Consider the following 17,968-nt stretch of genomic DNA (forward strand, 5'->3'; position numbering starts at 1 on the left):
CAAAGACAAGGCTTTCTACAAGACGAAGGGAAAATCTTCCAAAGGTCGTAAAGCTCACATTGCATGGGAAAAAGAGGTAGAGGGCTCCTCCTATGATTCCTGCTCGAGTTCAGATGATGAGTGTAGTGGTAAATTTTTTGAGATTAAGCTATTGATTAACTTAACTCGCAAAGCAAGAGTCGTCACCGCACTTTTATTGTTTCCAAAGGAAAAGGGAAAAAGTACGAACAAAATCCAAAGAAGTTTTAAAATAAAACCAATAAAAAGAGAACAAGGGTTCGGGCGTTAGTTATACAAAGGGAAGGTATTAGCACCCTAAACATCCATGATACTCCATGAGAACCTGTTTGAAAATATGCACATTTTAGCTTGAAAAAGGTGTTGTTTGTTGAAAGATTGGAGGGATGGGAAAAGAAGCATTTTTATTATGATTTGGTGTTTGTCAAGACTTTTGATGTCTCATGCCTACATACCAAAAAAGTGAAATGGAGGATCAAAACCTCGTAGTTCGTGGTAAAAATAAAAAAAGGACTTTGTTTTGATTCATTTTTATGGAAAAAGATATTTTATCATTTTAAGGAGAATACTCAGCTAGTCACCCATAAGTATGAGATCTTTGCATCCTCATGAGAAGGGCTTCAACTTGGATAAGGATCAACAAGTATGCCACTAGCTCCCGCAGATGGAAAAGAATTATCATCAATATTATGGAGATAGGAGAATTATAACTCAACTATGGAAATAACTCATGTCTAATGCCTTGAGAAAAGTTTTAAGAAAGAAAAGTGCTCAAAGAGCACAAAATGGTTTGAATGAGTTAAGCCTTTTTAATCTTTCAAAATTGGTCTAAATATGCTTAAGATGAACTAATATTTATTAGGAAAAAGGTTTTGAAAATCTCTTGACAAAAGTAAAGGTTTATTGAGAAAGTGGTTCAAATTAAAAACAAGAAGATTTTGAAAAAGAGAGAAGATTTTGAAAATTAAAGAAGGGAGAGGAGAAGAAGAGACTATCCTAAAGCAGTAAAGTAAAAGCTTAAGAAGAAAGATATAACCAAGAGATAGCAAGCTTTATGGCATAAGTCAAGCAAGAACTTTTCTCCTTTGGATTAAGCTTCAAGCAGCAAAATAAGCAAATGGTAATCCATGTGTCAGATTAAACCAAAGTAACCAAGCCAAGTCTTCCTAAGGAAATCCTAAGTAAAAGGTATCAGATGAATTCCAAAGTCTCAGGTCACAAGTACCAAAGCAAAGATCAAGATCCTAATTCTAAGTCCATAATTCCACAAAGATGCCAAGGATAGTAACCACAAATCCATGAATTAAGAGAGACAAGTTTCTTTTTAGGTTTTCTTAGCAATGACATAAAGAATGGTCCAAATGGACAAAGAACAAAATGACATAAATGCGAATAATATGATATGAAATGTTAAACATGAAGCATAAAATAAATGACATAAAAAAAGGCATAAAGGTAAATGACTTTGAGGTAAAAGTTAATACAAGTAAAATGTTAGTAAAAGATGTTAGTGAAGATGAAAAGATATTTTGGTCATTTTTTGGAGAATACTAAACTATCCACTCACATGAATTAAAATATGAACCTATACATCATTTATGAGAAGGGCTCTGACTTGGATAAAATTAACAAGTTTGCCACTGGCTCTCACAAATGGAAAAGGAGAAACTTTTTCACATAATACCATGAGGAATGGGAGACTTGCAGTCTCACTTATAAAAATACCACTGCCTTTGGGACAAATTTAGCGCTATGTTAAGCAATCGTAATTGGACTTATGTAGAAGTCACATCTATCTGAGGTCGGTCAATAATAATATCGGTGTTAATACATGCTAGAGAAATGATATGTAAATCATCGTTCTAAAGCCATGACACACAAGAAAAGAAAAAGAAAGGGGATGATCAAGCACAAAGGCTAGGAGGATGGTCCATTACTTTAATCCACACTTCATGACACTTAGGACAAACTCATGCATTAATCCAAAGTACCTTAAATGATTCATGATCATTTAGAAGGTAGATTTGAAATGATGAAAGTTCATCAAATACGAATCCACACATCATGAACAAGATAGACACAATCCATCCAGTTGATCAAAGGGAAAAGAAGGAGATGGAGAATAAAAGGGACAAGAGAGGCCCCACCCAAATTGAATCACAAATTTGATCAAGTCATCATTGTCGCATCTCGAAAAATATGATTCCTCGCGATGGTCGCGGAAAAATTTATGTTCGAACAGAGTCGCCACCGAATTTTATTTATCCCAATGAAGGGATAGGAAAATATCGATAAAACCTTTAGGAAATGGATTAATGGTCGTCCAAACCATATTTGGGTTCGGGAGTGGATTTACGTAAGGGGAAGGTATTAGCACCCCTTACGTCCGTTGTACTCAACGGGGACCTTTTAGTTCTAATTTGCATTTTGAGTGTTAATTTAAGTTTGTTTGTTATCTTCGGGTTATAAATATATTGAAAAGAGATGGATGGGAACCTCAGAAAGGGAAAAGGGAGGTTTTTTATTAGTGTGCTCGCGAATATACAACAATCTCCTGCCTACGTATCCTTATGGTGTAATAAAGAAATCAGAGCATTCGTAGTTCGGGAAACTACGGTTGGTTGGTGTTTTTTATTGAACAGCTGTTTAGATCGCATCCTAAAGGCTAAACGTTGGCTTGTCTACTCTCAGCGGAGGCTTAAGCATTGGTCTGTTATACGCATTAGAAAGGATTAACAGTTTTCTTTCTGAAAAGAGTTTAGGTCACACAGAGGTGACAAATTGGATTAATACGCTGGATGTTTTGATTGGTTGAGATGTTTTGATCGCACAGGGAAGAGGAAGATATATATTTGATGTGTTGAGACATTTTGTTGGATGACGATGACTCAGATATTCGAGTAAGACAACTCGTATCCTAACAGTCGGGAAAGGGAATAGAAGACTCTAGACCACTTTCTTTTTCATCTTTAATTATAGAAAGGATTTGATAATAATTAAGGTGTTTTGAAAGGATGACGAATACTCGGATAATCGAGTAAGACAACTCGTGTCCTAATAATCGGGAAAAGGAATAGAAGACTCTAGACCGCTTTCTGTTTCATCTGAGTATTTATGAAAATAAGGTTGTGTACGTTTGACGTATTTTAGGATGAGCGACAAGTACTTGAATGACTGACTAAGACAACTCATATCCAAGCATTTGAGAAGAGGAGTTGAAAGCTCAAAACCATCTCCTTTTTTTGTATTGTTTGTTAAGAAAAATGATTTAATTAAATTGCATGTTTGTGGAAAAATGACAATTGTTCGACTGACCGAGTAAGAGAACTCATATTCGTCCAATTGAGGAGTGAAGTTGAAAACTCAAAGTCAACTCCCTTTTCATTTGGCTTATTGTGAAAATATTTTGATTAAATAGGGGTTTGGAGATTTATAGAGGAAACGACGATTATTTGACTAACCAAGTAAAAGAACTTGTATTCAATTAGTCGAGGAGAAAAAATTTAAGACTCAAAGTCATCTCCTTTTTATTCCTTAATGTAAAAGAATCTGATTTATTTGTGCTTAGGTGGATCAGAAATGACGGTTGTTCGATTAATCGAGTAAAAGAGTTCGTGTTTAAATAATCGGGGAGAGGAGTTGAAAACTCAAAACCATTTCCTCTTTTATTCCTAAATGAAATAACGTTTAATTGTGACCAAGTATTTTGATTCTTGATAAAGAATACTCGATGTTGGATCGAGGTTTTAAATTTGTATTTTTGTGAATGAATTGAATTTATTTAGTGAATAGTTCATCTAATCGATTAATAAAAACCGAATAGGTCTCATTGTAAGAAGGCCCAAGAGTAAGCCATGTGAGGTTGATGGCGATGCTTTTACAAGCTATCGACTTACAAAGGTGTTTTGAAAACGGGCTCGACTTTGAATCGGGAAGTATGTGATTTATTTTTGAAATTGGCTTGAATGATTTCAAATCGGTGAAAACGACATAATTTTGTCACAATTATAACATGTCATCCATATGCGCTCAAGACTCGGTATAAATAAATAAATACAAAATAATCATGCACATACACTCCACAAAAATAAACAATTATCTAAATTATAAGTGATATTAATAATAATGTAATGTAATTAATTAAATATTTAGTAGATTATTTTGATTAAATAATAAGTAATTAAAAAAATGATGATATAACCAAATAATTGCATATTTACCATTAAATACTACTAATAATAACAATATAATTGCATATTTACTATTAAGTAATAATAATAATAATAATAATAATAATATATAATTATATAATTCTGAAAGAAAGTAAATAAAATAAAATATTGTTTCTTTTTGTTTGGTAGCCATAAAATTCTAATGTATATATTTTATATGTACATAAAATAAAAAATAAGTTGAATAAATTAAAAAAAATAAAAGAAAATGGGCTAAGCTGAACAAAAACAGGGAGTTTGAATAGAAAAAAAAGTCTTTTGGGCCCAACCTGAGTTGGCCCAAAACGGAGCTACCAAGGCCCTGAATAGCTTGGTCAAACATTGACCTTCTAGGGAGATATCTGGGCCGTTGGATTAGTATACTATGACCTGGTCAACATATCAGATGGAGGCGCGTGAGGGTGCACCACCATATGGTGGGGGGGGGGGGGGATCCACACAGGATCCCCTGGTTGACTCAGAAATCAACCAAACAGGTGGCGCTAGCAAAGGGGGGCCACGTGGCGCCCATGCAGCCACCACCATCCAACATATAAAACAAAAAATTGAGAGAGAGAGAGAGAGTCATTCTCTCATTCTCATTCTCTCTCTTCAAATCCTGAGAATGAAGTTGCTTTGCAACTTCCTCTTCTCCTCCGTCACCACCCCTCACGGCCAAACTTGCCGGAGAAGACGGTGGCGGTCGGCCAACCGCGGCGGCGCCGCCCTCTTCTCCGGCGACTCTCCACCCAAAACCCAAACCTTTAAACACGAACCCCACTTTATTTTGGTCGAAGATTCCAAATCCGACCTTGTTTTTTTCAAACTCCCTCTCAAACGTCCGGATCGGTACCAACAGGAAGAATAAAACCTAAACCCTAATTCAATCTCTCTCTCTCTCACGGCCAAACGAACCCTAGTTCGTTCCAAACCTAAATACAAACTTGAACACTAAACATAAGCAATTGAGAACCTAAACCCTAAATCTCGAATTAAGTCTCCTATTGCTATGCTTTGAAGAAATTAACATGGGGGTTTTGCTCGGTACGGAGAGGCGAAAATAATGATGCAAAGATTTGAACGAAAAATAGAAGATTTACTTGGGTGAAGTCAACGCCGACGACGTCTCCCTACTGTTTAAGATAAGCCCTCCGTTCTTCGTCTTTCTCTATTTTTCGTTTTGAATCCTGTTGTTGTTTGGTTTGAATCTTAGGGTTTGGATGTTTTATGAATTATTGTTTGATTGTTGCTTCTTGATTTTTCCAGAACGCGTGCTTTGTTTGGTTTGAGGTTAACAGAAGAAAAATATTTTCATTGTTTTCTCTTGGATTTTTTTTTAAAAAACGGTTCTCCTTACTGTTACTTTTTGTTGTTGTTATATATATGTGAATGTTGGTTTTGAGATAACTTGTTAAGTTATCCTTTTTCCAGATTTTGTGGGATGTTTACTCTGTGGATTTTGAGCTGTTTGGATTGGATATTGGAACGTGTTCTTGAGCGTTCCCCTTGGTTCATTGTGCAAGAAATTAATCTGTTTATTTTATCCATTATTTTCCAGTTTTTTTAAGTGCTTATTTGATAAGCTATTTTTAAATTCTTGAGTTGGTTTTGCAGGTTAAGTGAAGTGATGTTGATTTGAAAAGGGGGGCGGCGCTGCAATTTCAACAGGCTTTGGAAAAAGTCTTTGAAGAGTTGCTTCAAACTGATGTTATTTTACAGCTTATTTCCAACTTTTTCAATTTATTTTAGATGTACTCAGAACTTGGGACAGTGTAATATTTGGATCACGTATTGGTTACATGTAAATTTTAATTTGAAACTTCTTTTTTGGACAATTATGTAACTACTTTGGATTATTATGTAAACTTGGAATTAATTGGAATTTTGGATCATTCGTGTAAGCCCTTTGGATTATTTGCAAGATTTGTATAATTTTAATTTAAGCTCTTTTTTTGGATAATTATGTAGATACTTTTTGGATTATTATGTAAAATTGGAATTAATAAAATCAATTATGCAATTAATCCTTTCTTAACACTTGAACTTTGTCTTAACTATTCTATATGTGTTAACCAAAAATGCCTAAACTCTATCTCAAACTAAAAATGGATTGGGCCATATTAATCAATTTGGACTTTCCACTTGGTCACTTCTGATTATGTTTATTATTAACTTAAATGAACAATATGAAATGTGCATCATAAGCAATTAAAAGAAACAATTCCAAAGTGAGTTTTAAAACATTGTCCATTATCATAGTTTTTTCAACAATCCACCTTAGCTTAAAATAAATACATGTTTAAAAATAAAATTTGAATTTAGATATTTATGAAGGATCAAGACTTTGGCATAAACATGTGGAAATGAGCTTAAACAAGTGATCATAGAAAATATCCATGACTCTTAATACTTACTAATAATCAAATGGATTTTGGATTAATAATGTAAAAAGATTCAAACCACACTTTGCAATATTAATCATGGACATGTTTATGTGAATAGACCTTTTTTAAAACCAAGAGTTCTCATGGATAAACCAAAACGGGCCTTGTTAACCAAAAAGTCCCAAAGTGCACATACTATCCCATGCTTCAGTTAATAGCCATAATAGACAAAAGCAACAAGTGTCTTCTTAAGGATCTTAGCAGATGAAAATGTCAGTGAAGACTTGATGTTACCAAGGGCTGAGAAACCCTAAAATAAGCTTATGCCTTTTAACATCCGGTAGTAAATGCTGGTGAAAGATTTTTCCTTACCCGAACAAAATTGGGGTATGACAATCATCAAAATCAATCATCCATTTTGGTAGATTAGAGTTTTCACCCCATCAACATCCAAGATCCATTGAGTTTGATGAGACTTGAAGTCAAAATCATCATGATCCAAGGCCAACAGAAGTCCACAAGGTCAAACAAATTTAAAATGCAATTAAATGAAATAAAAATGCATTAAAGATATTTTTAAATGACTTTTAAAATGGAAATAAAATGGAAAATCCACAAAGTTCTTCAAAACACCAAATAAATGGCCAAGAAAATTATGGAAGGTCAGAAATAAAATGAGAAACATATAATAAAATTTTCAAAATTTAAAAATGCAGAAATGTATTTTTAAACCAATTAAAACAAAGGAGAAAAGAGAAAATTCATGAAAAATAGAAAATCAATAAAATAAAATGTGAAAAAATAAACATCAGATGAAGAAAAATAAAAGAGAATTTTAGAAATTATTTTGGATAAAAATGAAATTACTATGAACTTTTAAAGAAAAAAATTAAAATAATAAAATAAAAATAATTAAAATCAGAAAAAACCAGGAGCGTTGGATCACGCCTCATTAATTGACGTGGCAGATTCAACATGTCGCGGTGAAGAATCGGAGACCAAACTATTGATTAGACTTGACTCATGAATCAAAATATCACCACCGAACTTTAATTTATCCAAGGGAAGGGGAAAATATTAAAAAATAAACCCAATATGTATATGCAAAGCTAGAAGATTAAACTTAAGCTAAGCAAAAAGGGGAGAGATTCTAAGGTACATGTGTGTTATGAAAAAGGAAGGTATTAGCACACTAATCATCTGTAGTACTCTACAAGAACCTTTTAAATATATGTGTTTGGTTTAAAATTGTTTGCTATTTGATTGGGGAGATGAGAAAAAGAACATCTTTTTATTGTTTGATGATTTGGAAAGACATTGAGTCTTATGCCTACGTATACGTGAAGGATCAAAACCTCATAGTTCAGGTTCAAAAGTAAGAAGAGATTTATTGGGGTTGATTTTATGAGAAAGAGACAAATTGTTATCTCAAGGAGAAAACTCACTTTTAAAACACCACAAGCATGTGGAAAATATATCTTTGCATCAAATTAAAAGAAGGGCTCTCACTTGGATATAGAATCAATAAGTATGCCACATATCTCTTCCAAATGGAAAAGAATCAATCTCAATCTCAACAATGTTATGGGATAGGAGATTTAAATCTCAACTAGGGATGACTCATGTATAATCCTTTTATGAAAAGGTTTTAAACATGGAAAAGCCAAAGTGGCAAAAGAGTTTGAATTAAGTTTGTGTTTTTTTAGGTCTTATGAAAAGATTTTTGAATATGCTAAGTGTTTCGAAGCATTTGATTAAGAAATAAAAGGGAAAACAACGACCTAAGTCAAAGTTTATTATGAAAGTGGTTATAAGAAGGAGAGAGAGAGAGAGAGAGAGAGAGAGAGAGAGAGAGAGAGAGAGAGAGAGAGAGAGAGAATCCTAAGGTTTACATTGAGGGGAACCTAAGATTATATCTAGAAGTTTTGTATTAAGGGGAAGCAAAGTTATATAGGATGCAGATGAACACACACATGCAAAATGACAAGAATGTCATGATTCATTTCCCTTGGATATAAAAAATAACAAGGTTCAACATGCATTAACATTAAGGCACAAAATATGACTAAATACAATAGCAATCACAAGCTGAGTGAGGTATGGATGACAATATTGATCATGGTTTTTAGGCATTGAGATAAATATAAATAAGTCATAACAAAGTTTGACATGACATCACAGACACAAACACATTAATGGTGAAGAAAAAAATCATATTTGACATGGTAAAGACATTCATTGGTACATGGTAAACACAACATGAATCAATTTAGGTCATGCATGCATCATATTATAAGTCTTCACAAAATAAAAATTAAACTTGAATCAAAGTTCATTATAAGACCGAGCTTAAGTGGAAGCCCTAATCATGCATCAAGATGCTTCAAAAGATTCATCTAAACAAAACCCTAAGTTTCATCTAAATAATCAATCACTAATATTTTAAAACAAGGCCATTTAATCATGGTATAATGCCCAAAATATGATCATGTTTAAGAAAACAAAATGCTACCAACATCAAACAAGACCTAAACAAATATACATTGGTCACACAAACATCTATGATCACTTAGAACAAGTAAATAATAAAAGAAAATCCATTAAAAGGCCTAAAAACAACATAAAATGCACTAGTTTTCTACCTAAAAAAATGGTCAAAATAAATATTATTTTTTGGGATTTTTTGGTGTCATCATAAAATAGACATTCTCATGAACACATAGAAAAAAGAATGGGTCAAAAATGTTGAGGGATCATCAATTTATGGATATTTGAAGTGATGAAGAAAAATGAATATTTAACAAGTGAGAAAAAATAAATATTACACTGGCCAGGTTCGAACCCACGTCCTTGGGGTTCCATGCACTGTTTGGAAAAAATAAAAACCAGAGTCTGGGGTGAGAGGGATTTAAACCCTAGACCTTTTGGTTGTAACTTAGGGCGCGCGCTTCTACCACTAGGGTGGCTATACATCCGTTCATTATAACACAAGGAATTGTATATATTATAAAAACGCGTTTAGTTTGACTTTTCCATGCCATGTCAGCATCTTCTTCAACCTCTAGCTTCTTACTTTCATTTTTTTTCTTTCACCATTTTTTCAGATCTTCTAACAAACATCTCTCTCTCAATTCTCAACCATTTTTCGTGAAATAAAGTTCAAAATTGCTTTGAAAAATGTAAGGACACAATAGTACGATAGGTTTTAGCTAATACTCAAAGATGAAGATGCACGAAGGCCAAAACCAGAACTAAATCTTTAGGTTTCATGCAACATAAATTCACATAAATAACAAGATAAATTACATGTGAGTTAATGATCAACCTTAACACAATAAATTTTACATGTTTGCTTCAGAAATCACATGGAAATGATGTATGTATAGTGAGATTCGAAGTGCAAGAATATACCTAATGGAGCAAGGTTCAATGCCTTTTCAACTCTACTTCCAGTTGTTGTTTGATGTCCTTCACAATGTCTATGAGTTCCCAAGAGATGGTTGGACTCTTTGGTTTGCAGAATGCTCGAGCCAAATAGGAGAAATGGAGGTTAAGGTCAAAAGCTTGCAAAAATGAAGTTTTGCTTTGTAAGCTTGATGTGTGGATAGATGAGGCTTTGTCCTCTATTTATAGTGATCCTTGAGAGTTTAGGAAGCTTCAGATATGATAAAATAATCGTGGCTTGTACTGGTTTTCTTGCTTGGTTAGTTCTTGCACAAATCACCAAGTGGGAAGCATGGAAAAAGCATGGAGTACATGGAGTTTTGTTGATCTTTTTTTGGAGCTTAGGAGTTGACTTGAGGTTTAGAGTTGGTATGCTTCAGAACAAAAGCCATTTGGGAGCTCAATGGTACTTCTTGTTGGATTAAAGTTGCTTTACATGAATGGAAGTGTGATCTTTATGCAAAAATGGAATAATTCATTGTGTAATGGTTTAGATTCTTGGATAATGGCTCAAAGCTTGTGAGATCTTCTGATTAGAGTGAGACTTAAAAGCAAGATAGCCTACAAAGTAAGATTATGTAGCTTTGTCTTAAGGTTGCATGATGAACTTGCCATGAAAATGACCCAAAATTTAGATTTGGAAAGCCAACTTCATCTCTTCGAAACTCCTCTATCAAATATGATAATTTCATGCTCTTGAACTTTTTAGAAATCTAAGACCATAATATACAACTTTCATGTTGGGAGTTTTCCTTGAATCAATGTGGATCATGGTAAAAAATGATGATCAAGTAAGTCACTTTTTGAAGGCAGATTTGGTTGAAATTTTTTCCAAGTGTTTCAACTTTATGAGACCAACTTCATGGCTTCATAACTTGAAATCCTTGCATTTTTTGGGAATCAATAATCAAGGAAAAAGTTTTAGTATGAGAAGATAGCTTTCATTTGAGCTTTGGAGAAAATAAAATGGTTGCTTGGATTGGAAGTTATGAACTTGGAAAGTTGGCTCCTTAAACTTGTATTTTTTTCATAACAGAAAAATTTACAAAACCAAATCTTGCTCTTTTTGAAAATAACCTCCAATTTCTTGTTTTCTCTTGATAAAATGCATCCATAAACCATATTTTCATGATCCTTGATTTGAGAAGTCCATGGTTGACCAAAAATGTCAAAAATTAAACTTTGACTTTACCTCAATTGACTTTGTATCAGATGAATCCAATTCTTGCAATATTTCATGAATGGGATCTCTTGGGCACATTGGATGATGTTAATGGATCACTTATTATGTATTTGAAGTCTTTGAACCATACTTCAAGATTTGGGATCATGCCTTGGCTAAAAAGTCAACCAGTTGACTTTGGGTCAAAATCCTAGTTGAGGGTATTAAATGAACTTTGGCCTTGAGGAATTTGAGATGGAATGATCTTGAACTTGATTCTTGTTGATGGAAGTCACTTGATCACTTGGGAAGGATGAGGAGTTTGAAATGTTGAAACTCATGCCAAGTCTTGATTGATCAATCTTTGAAAGCTCTTGGTGCAAAACCCTAGCTTAAGAAAAACAAAGTAGAAAATCTTTAGTATTTTCAATAGGTTGGTAATGCAAAGATGCTAGATGTCATGCAAATGATACAAATGATGGTGGCCTCTTAGGGTTGAAAATTAGGTTATGACACAACACTCCAAAGGTTAGGATGCATGGTGGAACACGCTGCAGGCCAAACACAAGATCCAGTTTAAATCAACCACTTAAAACATTTCAAATTGTCAACGTGTCTGGTTCAAACTCAGACCACCTGAGGAAAACTCTAGTCGTCTTCTCCGGTGAGCTCTCACCGGAGTTTCATCGTTTGATAACTTCAAGACACGAGACCACCACCATTGTGATCCTCTTCTCATCCCGAATTCAACCTTATGATTCTAATTCATTTATGTGAACTGAGCAAAGGAAATTTCAAAGAAGTTTCATAAAAAAGCAAGCCACGAAAAATTAAATTAAATGATGAACATGATCAATCAATACTAGATGAGTTAGGAGAAAACAACAGAGAGTGGATGACTACATTGTAGTAACTTGTTTGAGTTTAAATGATGCTCAGAGCTACCTTGTCCAGATGGAGATCAAAAGTTGATGAAACTCGATATGGTTAGAGCACTTCAGAAGGTTTTAGAGCTTGGGAATTGTTGCAAAAGTTTCAGAGGATGCCGATGGAGCTAATAGAATTAAGAAAATGGATTGAAACAGACTGAAACTCAAAACATGATAGTTGAATTTTCTAGAAAAATTTCAAGTTGCAGCAGGGGTTTCTTGGCTCTCCAAAGCTTGCAAATGAAGGCAATAGCTTCCTATATTTATAGGCAATGTAATTGGATTCAAATACATGTGGAATGATGCTGAATTCGTGTAAAACGAATTTGATCCAAGTGTGTGAAAAGTGTGACTTGAAACTCCTCAAAACTCAGCCAAATGATGTGTTTCAAGTGTCAATTAACTTTTGGAGGTTTGTTAAAACATGTTTAGGACCAAAACACTTGCTAATTTGGCTTGGAATTGAGTTTAGGCATGATCAAATTTTGGGCAATGGTGATTTCTTCAGTTTCAAGTCACCATGTTTAACTAAATGGGGAATCCTACTCAAGAGTCTTTTTGATCCCATTCTTTTTGCAATATGTTAACATCATGGCCGAGATTACAATGTGGCAAGAAAGGTTGCATTTGGATGTTTGAGCACAAAGTTATGGTGTGTTGAAGTTGGCATAAAATACTGGTTCCATAACTTAGAAAAATTTGAGTGGTTCATGGCTGAAAATAACCTATAATGTCCCAATGCATTCCATGGCTTCCAAGCATATTTTGACCTTGGTCCTTGAAGCAAACTTGTAGAGGGTACTACCAATGGCATTGTGCAAAAAGAATCAGCTCTATATGTTGAAAATTGAAGAAGTTATTATCTTTGGAAGTTGGCAATAAGTTACTTGAAAATAGGTCAAATTTCACTAAGTCCACAAATGACCTATAATGTCTCCAAAACTTTGATGATCCTCTAAGCATAATTGGATCTTGTCATATAAAGAGAAGTTGCAGAGGATGTTGAGAAGAGTCATATGCAAAAAGGGGAATTCAAAAATGTTGAGAGTTGAAGGAGTTGTGATCCTTGTAACTTTGAATTAAAAATATTGACTTTTAGGTCTCCTATGTCTCTCTTGCTAGATAGTATTTGCATCATGTTCCTTCTTCTTGGGTAACCCATTCCCATACTTTCTGGAACCATCAGACGAATTACCTTCTTTCAGCCGTCCTTCAAGGACACCTTCTTCTAACCTCAAATCCATATTCACCATTTCAGTAAAGTCACTAGGCGCACTTGCAACCATCCGATCGTAATAGAACGAACTCAATGTTTTCAAAAACAGCGTTGTCATTTCTTTCTCTTCCAACGGAGCTCTAACCTGTGCAGCAATCTCGTGCCACTTTTACGCGTATCCCTTGAAGGTTTCTTTTTCTTTGCGGGACATAACACATATTTAATCTCTGTCTGGTTCCATGTCGACATTATACTTGTACTGGCGAACAAAAGCCTCACCTAGGTCATTGAATGTTCGGATCTGAGTACTGTCAAGCCCCATATACCATTTTAGAGCAGCCACAATCAAGCTGTCTTGAAAGTAGTGGATCAGCAATTGATGATCGTCGGTCTGAGTCGACATCTTACGAGCATATAGATGGCTTAGAGGATAGGAGTTGCCTTTGTACTTTTCAAATTCTGGAACCTTGAACTTATGCAGAATCTTCACATTAGGAACCAAACATAAATCATGAACATTTTTCCCAAACATATCTTTCCCCCTAAAAGCTTGAATCTCTTTTTGCATAGCCTGAAATTGATCTTGGAACTCGTCCATTCTTTCATAAACACCAACAGTCTTGCTTTGGTCAGCGTGAAAAATAGGTTCTTCGACATAAGGAACAACATGAACCATAAGAGGTGGTACTGACATCACAGGTTGAGCCACTAGAACTTCAAGTTGGTACTTCTCAAGCATAAAGTTGGGAGGCATTCCCCAAGGGAAACCAGAAGGCATGTGGTGCTGCGGAGCACTGATGGGATCCAGTGAGACGGGCATAGAGACAATCTCAAAAATCACAGTCCTCTAAAGCGGGGTCGGAGGTGGAGGTGGAGGCTGATTCTGAGCAGCTGCCAAAGCTTCCATCATAGCAGTAAGCCTTTCGTAATTGTCCCTCAAAGTTATCACCTCTTCACGAAGCTCATAATTCTCTTGCTCTAGGCGGTCCATCTTTTTCAACTGATTAACTCAAGTATTGTATCGGTGAGACAACTTGTCTGAATGAAGACCAAGAAAGAAATAAGACACCTGACGAAGTTGCTCAAAGCAAGACCAAGATGCAACAAGATGCATGATATGAAAATGAAAATTTTATATTATTTATTTTCCAAGGAACTTTAAGACATAAGTTGCAAACATAATGATAACACATTCCAATGTACTAAAATCTCATTTTATTAATAATAAAAAGGATTACAACCGGAAATAAAATTTCAATGATCATAAGCGGAAAGAAACTAGATCTATGGAATCATGTCCGATGTCGACCCAACTCCAAGCTGACACTTCTTGCGAAGCCTTTTGATCTCTCTTTCGTAGCCGCTTTTCATAGCATTTTTCTCTATCACAAGCTGGTCTACAATGCCTTTCCAAACGTAGGAAGTAGGGAGATGAGTAGATGACGAACTGTTTGAGGAAAATAAATCCTTTTGGCCTCTGGATATCTTCACAACACTTTGCTCGAGTAATTCTATCAAGTCGTCATTTTCCTTTAGCTGCTCCTGCAACTTTACTTTCTCAAGGTGTGAGGTGTAAAATTTTCTTTCCCAATCATCCCTCTCTTGCTTCATCCTATCTAAAGCCTCTTGCAACTCCTCTATGCCTTTAATATTGGGAGATTTGACCATTACTAAGGACATAGGTCTTTCATAAGAATATGGCATCTTGAATTCCTTTGCTCTTTTCTTCACCCAACTAGTGTAAGGCTCCAAGGCAACACAATTCCTCAATCCTAGCTCACCTTTTCCTTTCCTATGAATATTGTGCAAAGCACGCACCATCCTAGCTTTTAACCCTTGAGCGTCTTTCCCTTCTTGGAAAAATAAACCTTCTAACAAGGTGTTATTAGGTTTGTCCTTCATAGCGAACCCAAGTTGACGTCTTGCCAAAGCCGGATTATAGTTGATTCCTCTTTGTGTACCAAGAAGAGGCACATTAGAGAACTCCCCACAACTATCAATAATATCAACATCATCGAAACCAGAAGAATACCAAGTAATGTTGTCATTGGTGAGAGACATAAGTCTTTGAGACCACCTCAAACAATCCTTGTTTTCTTGGAAGACACGAGACTGCGGAAAGTGCAAAATAAACCACTTGTACAGTAAAGGTGCACACCAAGCTATAGCTCCACCCCCTTTAGAAGTCCTATGATGAATGGAGAAATAAGTATCACTGAGCAGAGTTGGAACTGGATGCCTAATCAAGAAGATCCTCATAGAAATAACATCAACAAAATTGTCAATGTTAGGAAATAAGACCAAACCATAGACGAGTAAGGCGAGAATAGTTTCAAAGGCAATCATGCTACCAGCATTGGCAAAAGAAAAGGCTTTTTCCAATAGAAACTTCAAAGTAAACCCTCTGATACCTCCTTTTATAGTGAGGTTGGCATCTATGTCAAACTTCCTCAGATGAATGGCTTCGGCAATAACCTGAGATTCAAGAATTCCTTCTACCCCACTAAAAGGAACTCCATCAAAAACTGGTATACCCAAAAGATAAGCATACTCCTCCATGGTAGGAAACAACTGATAATCAGGGAAAGTGAAACACCGGTAGACATGATCATAGAACTGAACCAAATTACATAGAAGACCATCCTTAACATCAGTAGATAACACATACAAAAATTCTTCCAAAACGATCTCTAAAACCCTTAGGATCATCCACAAAATATGCTAGCTTTCTTAATTCCATGAGATCGAGACATCTAAAACTATATTTCTAAGTATTCCTTATTCCAATATCCATGATCAAAATATCTGCTATGTTTGCAATAAGAGTCTCTAAGTTCCTTGAAAATTGAGTAAAATTCTTATGAATGCCATGAGTGCATGATGCAACAATCATAAACAAGGTCACACAAAGCACACAAACATGGTCCAAAGGTTCGGAGTCATGAGCATGGAGCCAGGGTTAAGAACCAACCCACAGTGTATGTACTAAGGATATAATCACCTGTAGGAAAAGGTTCTAAAAAGTTGCCAGAGTCATAATTCCATCTTTTAGATATTATCGGTTTATATGATTACTCGTCAACCAACAATATTCTCAAGAGAAACTCGTATGCGTGTAGTATCGTGTAACAACTGATTCAAGTCTACACCTGAATAGCCACCGCACTACATCCTAAAATGCCAAGATGGGTTATGGGTGCTAAGGTCCTCAACTTCTCGGGCTCCCAGGTCGGAAAAAGTAATGCCAACTATGACTACTCGCGTGACATTAGTAATCCGAAAGGGGCTTCCACTAAGCGGGGGATCTCAAGCCAACTTATTAAGGATTAACTCCACGTAAGCCAAACATGAATATACCACCCTCCTATCATAAGATCTCTCAAGTCCGGGTATATAACTTATCTCACCACAAAGAGATCACCAAACACTAGACAAAACAAGCAATAACAAACAACATCAAACATAATATATGCACAAAAACAAGGATGGGCTTAACCCACTAGGGACTACTCCCCAGTAAAGTCGCCACTTTTCTGTAGCGGTAAAAAAATTGATATTAAACTATTGATCAACTTAACTCGCAAAGCAAGAGTCGCCACCGTGCTTTTATTGTTTCCAAAGGAAAAGGGAAAAAGTACAAACAAAACCCAAATAAGTTTTAAAACAAAACTAATAAAAAGAGAACAAGGGTCTGGGGGTTAGTTATGAAAGGGAAGGTATTAGCACCCTAAACATCCATGGTACTCCATGGTAACCTGTTTGAAAATATGAACATTTTAGCTTGAAAAATGTGTTGTTTGTTGAAAGATTGGAGGGATGGGAAAAGAAGTATTTTTATTATGATTTGGTGTTTGCTAAGACTTTTGAAGTCTCATGCCTACGTACCAACAAAGTGCAATGGGGGATCAAAACCTCGTAGTTCGTGGTAAAAAAAGAGAGTTTGTTTTGATTCATTTTTATGGAAAAAGACATTTTGTCATTTAAAGGAGAATACTCAGCTAGTCACCCACAAGTGTGAGAACTTTGCATCATCATGAGAAGGGCTCCAACTTCGATAAGGATCAACAAGTATGCCACTAGCTCCCATAGATGGAAAAGAATTATCATTAATACTATGGAGATAGGAGAACTATAACTCAACTATGGAAATGACTCATGTTTAATGCCTTGATAAAAAGTTTTAAAAAAGAAAAATGCACAAAGGGAACAAAATGATTTGAATGAGTTAGGCCTTTTTAGTCTTTCAAAATAGGTCTAAATATGCTTAAGATGGATTGATATTTATTAGGAAAAAGGTTTTAAAAATCTCTTGACAAAAGTCAAGGTTTATTGAGAAAGTGGTTCAAGTTAAAAACAAGAAGGTTTTGAAAAATAGAGAAGATTTTGAAAATTAAAGAAGCGGGAGGAGAAGACGAGACTATCCTAAAGCAGTAAAGTAAAATCTAAAGAAGAAAGATCTAACCAAGGGATAAAAATCTTTATGACTTAAGTCAAGCAAGAATTTCCCTCCTTTGGATTAAGCCTCAAGCAAGCAAAATAAGAAAATGATAATCCATGTGTCAGATGAAACCAAAGCAACCAAGCCAAGTCTTCACAAGGAAATC

The sequence above is a fragment of the Lathyrus oleraceus genome, chromosome 6 (assembly GCF_024323335.1).
Source record: "Lathyrus oleraceus cultivar Zhongwan6 chromosome 6, CAAS_Psat_ZW6_1.0, whole genome shotgun sequence".
NCBI lineage: Eukaryota > Viridiplantae > Streptophyta > Magnoliopsida > Fabales > Fabaceae > Lathyrus > Lathyrus oleraceus.